Consider the following 6000-nt stretch of genomic DNA (forward strand, 5'->3'; position numbering starts at 1 on the left):
AAAGAAACATCAATGTGAGAGAGAAACATAGATTGGTTGCCTCCCATATGTGCCCCAGCCAGGGATTGAACCCTAAACCTGGGTGTTTGTTCTGACTAGGAATCAAACCCACAACCTTTTTGGTTTACAGAATGGCCAAGGCCATATATGCACCACTTTTATAATATACTAGAGGCCCAGCACACAAAATCATATGAGACCCCAGACCCGCCGCGCCACCACGCCACTGCAGGGGTGGGACCCCAGACCCACCACGCTGCCTCAGGACCCCAACCCACTGCACTGCAAAACTCATCAATGTACCTCTTGGTGAGTCTGGTTGTTGGTTGTTAGGGCGTTATGACCTCAGGCCTTTTATGATATACAAGAGGCCTGGTGCACGACATTCATGCACTGGGGCGGGGGGAGGGTTCCTCAACCCAGCCTTCGCCCTCTCAAAGTTCGGGACCCCTCGGGGAATGTCGGACTGCGGGGGGCAGCAGGCCTAAGCTGGCAATCCGACATCCCCTGAGGGGTCCTTAATGCTGCTGCGGAGGCAGGAGAGACTCCTACCACTGCTGCTGCACTCGCCAGCTATGAGCTCGGCTTCTGGCTGAGCATCACTCAGAACACACTGACCATCAGGGGGCAGCTCCTGCACTAAGCATCTGCCCCCTGGTGGTCAGTGCATGTCATAGCTACCAGTCATTTCACCATTTGGTTGATTAGCATATTAGGGTTTTATTATATAGGATTTGCCTTATCACACATCTATCTATCTGTCTATCTATCTATCTATCTATCTATCTATCTGTCTATCTTTTTTTTTCTCAATGCAATAAAAACTAAGTTGCAAACATTACATGCAGAGATTTTTCACTTATTTTAGTGGATATATGAGCAGAAAAAGTTTGGACTTATAGAAGAGAGCTTGAACTCCTCAGCCTGGCTTTGAAAGGCCTCTGTGGAGGGGAGGAGCAAGCCTTTGGCAGATGGTGGTGTTTGTTGTGCTTCTCTTTTGTGGGTTGTCCTTGGCATTTGCTGATTCCAGTGCTCCAGATACACAAAGCCACTCGGAGTTCCCTTGCATCAAGCTGATTAATGCCTCTTTGTCATGGCAGCATAGTCTGTTCACTGGGCCTGGAGTTTCCTCCCTGCTTCTAGCTCTTCTGTCTCACTTGTGCTTATCCTTTTAGACTCAAGGGGTATCTCCTATATCAGTGGTCGGCAAGCTCATTAGTCAACAGAGCCAAATATCAACAGTATAACGATTGAAATTTCTTTTGAGAGCCAAATTTTTTGAACTTAAACTATATAGGTAGGTACATTGCTATTAACTTAATTAGGGTACTCCTAAGGCTTAGGAAGAGCCACACTCAAGGGGCCAAAGAGCCGCATGTGACTCGCGAGCTGCTGTTTCCTCAAAACTTGCCTCAAAATATTTTGCTGCATTGCTTATATTTTGTTTTAAAGTATGTATTTTCTCCATTATATTATCCTGTAAAAATGTCCCGAGCTGATTCCTTTGTGATTGTATTTAATTATATATATATTTAAATAATAAAGTTAAATATGTTTATAAAATAATATATTTATATTTATAATATAATTATGTGTAGTTAAATATATTTATATTTATATTCCTATGTTCCTGGTCTTTTTAGGGAATGAAAGCCAAAGTCCAGGTACCATCAACACCAACTGTCTAGCCTTGCAAGGGTCATTTAATCTTTCTGGATCTTAGTTTGCTTATCTATTAAATGGAGGTAGAAATACTCTACCTCGCTCGCATTTTCTTGAGGATCAAATGTATGTGAAGTAATGTTTCCAAGTGTTTTGGAAATAGAAAATGCAGGATAATACAAGTGTTTTTATGCCATATCCAGGGAGGAGGCATTGCTGGTGAAGGTCAGTTGTTTGGGTACCATGGATATAAGCCTATGTAATAATTCCAGCCATACCCTCTCCCCTCACTTCTTCTAACTTCTCACACATGTGGGTCCTTCCTATCTAATCTCAGTGCCAGCTGAATCCAGTATGAGAGCCTTCCAGGTCCCTGACCTGGTAGATAAATGATTGCCAAAGAGAGGAGAGGATTCTGATCAGAACAACATTTGGGCCTCAATGGGAAGTTTTATAGAAAGCCTTCACTGCATGTATCTTATGCAAAATCCCATGACATTGAACCATGTCCTAGAGTCCAGGTCTATGCCTATTTCCCGGCCAGAGTGGAACAAAAATATGGTACCTCCTAGTGTGATTCCCTCAGTGCAAGTAATAGAAAAGTAAAGCAGCTGGCGAAAGCAGTAGGGCATTTGTTTTCTCATGTAGCATGAAGTGAAGATACAGGGACTCCAGGATTGATCACTTCAGTAGTGGAGTCATCAGGAGTCAGCATCCTGCTTTTTCCAGCAGCCCAAGCACCACATCCAGACAAGACAATATTAGAGAGGAAAAAAAGAACGACTCTTCTTTAAGTCAAGGAAATCTTTCCTCCAAGTTCTGCAGTGTCATTGGTCAGAATTGTTTCCCATGTTTATTCCTGAACAAACCACTGGCGGGGGAGGGCTGAGGCTACCATAAAAAAGCTAGACCAGTCAGAATTCACACCTGTGGATCTGGATTGGGTCAGCCTGTTTTAAAGCTCAAGGCTACTTGAATAAAAGAGAAGAAAGAGGATGACTATTGGAGAGGCAAGCAACAGCATCTGCTAACCTCCCTTCATCTAATTTAGCAACCTAAGGGAAATGGGGGAGATCTGTATGTACAAAGTAAGGATGACGCAAATAATTAGTGCAAGCATGTATTGTTGATTTATTTTCCTCCCTCCTTCTCTTCTTCCCTTTTTCTTCTTCCTTTTTTTCTTTGTGGCTAGCCATTTTGATTAATTATTACTGTTTTAGTTACCAAATTATTAACCTCTGCACTTCCATCAACTTACATTATCTTTTCATTTTATCATTTTAAATTATTCAGGTTGCTCTCTTAGATCTCCTCTCAGAATGAATGTGTCTCCTCTGTATTTCTATAGCATGGTTTGGTAATTCTTAACATAGACTCCTTCTGCGAAGCTATTTCTATAGGGTTTGTTTTCCCAATAGATAGTGAACAAACAGAGCTCAGGGGTTATCTATCCTCATTTCAGTTTTCTGAGCACCTTGCCAGTGTTTCATATATAGCAGGTGCTTACTACATGAGTGTTCACTTGAAAAAAGGGCTTGTGTCCTTGGCCATGTGCATATGCGGTCAGGAAGTAGTTTCTTTATTCATTTTGAGTGAACTTAACAACCATGACATTGGTTCCTTTGCTTCTAGATGCTTTTGTCAAAGCTTTTTTCAATTAGCCTGCAACCCTTCTGAGGATTAAAAACCAAAAATTAAAAGGCTCTGTGATTTTCTTTGGTCTAAGGGGAGATTATCTGCATTCAGCCTTTTCTAATGGCGGGTTTCAACCAGATACATTGGCAGCATTCCCATCCTTTACAGTAGTCCCTCCAGTGGCTCGAGCTACCAGTTTCTGAACAAACTTTCCTTTAGGTGAAAACAACTATTTTCTTTAGTTTGGAGGCTGCTTTACTTTTACCTCTTTTATTTTCATTGCAGAGTGGCCTTTAAAAGCTTAGCCCCCAAAGCTGAGCTTCTTCAGGAAGATTGTACACTTTGCATTCATCCTGGGATGTGAGCCTGAGAACTTCCTTGCTGGACTCAGGGCTATCTTAACTCCAGAAGGAGATTTCCATTTCTGTTTTAGCTTCTTCTCTTCACAACTGCTCATCCAGTGACTTGCAAACACCTGACACATGAATTTACAGGCGAAGGTTTGTGATACATTGAAAGAATAATGGATTCATCATGGAGCCCTACAGATTCAGAAAAGTCCTTTGAATTAATATATTATTTTTGTTTTTATCCTAAAAGTTGATCAGTTGGCTTTAAAATGGGAAAGGGAAAGTTATTTGTAATGTAGCCTTGTTCTATCCTTGGCCAGCCACTCCCACAGGTCAGATAAGAGAAGAGGAGGAAGGGACAGGGAGAGGGAGATGTGTGTCCTGCTATTCGGATATACAGAGGGGGCAAAAGTAGGTTTATCGTTGTTTGTATGGAAAATAATACAATAATTCATAAATGCTAATACAAGAATAAACTTGTACCTGAAACTTAGAGACCTACATTCAAGGCCTAGCTTCACCATAATACCGTGTGAAACTGAGCATATAGCTGTGTTCCTATGAGGTTATCATTGATATCCGTGTTTTGAGTACTCATAACTATAAATCTACTTTTGCCCCAGTCTGTAATGTGTTCTGTGTGGGAATGATGCTTTAAATTATGGTTAGGTTCACAAGTTAATCCAAGAAATTCTTCTTTATCCATAAAGTACCTGAAGTCCAAAGTATATGCCATAACTGTAGTTATGGTACGCTTTTGTGTATAGTACTTTATTTGACCTTAATAAATATGATATGCTAATATGATATGGGAATATTCCTCATCCATTTTACAGATGAGGAATATTTCTAGCTCACAGTGTCTATCACATAGTAAGTGCTCAGTACATGTTTATTGGATAAGTGAGCAGTCAGCAGTGAGGCTAACACTTTCCTCAGTATCACATGATATTATGGTGAAACTGGGCCTTGAATGCAGGTCTCTTGAGTTTCAGGTACAATCCAGGGCTCTTTCCATCTCATTGCTTTTCAGGCTTTTCTCTGTTGCTCACAGAAAGACCTCAGTATTGGAAGAGAGTCAATGAATCAACTGTTTCGGGACAGCCTGAATTTTCCCAGTCAGAGATTTATTAAAGAGTTTAAGCTTCATTGATTAAAAAAATGTTTCCCCCAAATAAAAGAAAAGTCCTTTTCTTGTTGGAAAAAGAAACTCAAACAATGCAAATTTATATAAAGTAAGCACAGGGTTAACTGCCATTTGCAGTTTCTGTGCACATCTGGGTTTTATTTTAAAGGTGTGAATTTAGTCTTCTCTATATACTCATCTATATGTTATGTTTGAAATGACTTATCATCAAGTGCAACTGATTCCAGGAAGACACCCATGTGTATCCTGTGATTGTGGAGTCCCTGGTACATTTTGGCTTGCTCCTGTGGGTACAGGGAGTATCACATTTAGAGGGCAATGGAGTCCTGTTATGAGGGCTGGCCTCTTGTTAACCATAACAACTCAAACTGTTTCCATGGGGAAATACGTGCTCAGTTCTTGAGAAATGAATGTTTGGAACACGAGCTGGAGACTAACTGCGCGCCTATGAGGTTATTGATCCTAGAGAGTGTTTTAATTTTAATCTCAAACTTTTTTGTGAATTCCTTCACTGGCAAGCTATAAAATTTCTCCTTTTCCTTCTTATCTCACATCGACTGCATCTGGAGATAACTGGAGATTGGTAGTGCCTTGTGTTGGTTGCCACAACACCACAGACTCATGACTATGGAAGCAGCATGTCACCATTTCATGCAGTGATGCTCTGATCAAACCTGTTTCAGCATCTTTGAATCAACTTTCGTGTTTCCACCCTCATTTCCTTCAGAGCACAACTGCCCTTAAAAAGCTGAAGGTAAAGGTATTTACAGAGAGCAGTGAGGACTACACTTCGCTGTTTTCAGTCATACTGGTGTGATCAAAACAATGAGCTTTGGCTTTGAATAAGGAGAGGGTAAAACTGTGCTTCCTCCTTTTATCCTCACCTGGGCTTCACCTGCTTGGTCTGCGTGGATAGAACATACATTTTCTCACCCTTCCTTTCCTCTCCTACATCATCCTTCAAATCTACACAAGTAAAGATGGATGGTCTGACTTCATTTGGTAGAAAATCATTCTAATTTAGATTTTGAAAGGGGTGAAAGTGTGGGTGGAGGGAGACAAAGAATGAGTTCAGTGAGAAATAAACTGAGGAATGTCTTCTCATTCCTGACTCTGGAAGGTAACTATTGTACATGATGATGGAATTGTGGCTAATCCTCCTGTTTGATTATGTTCCTGCACATTTCAGGAAATGGCCTGTTTGTG

This window comes from Myotis lucifugus, unplaced genomic scaffold, assembly GCF_000147115.1.
Source record: "Myotis lucifugus unplaced genomic scaffold, Myoluc2.0 scaffold_305, whole genome shotgun sequence".
NCBI classification, from domain to species: domain Eukaryota; kingdom Metazoa; phylum Chordata; class Mammalia; order Chiroptera; family Vespertilionidae; genus Myotis; species Myotis lucifugus.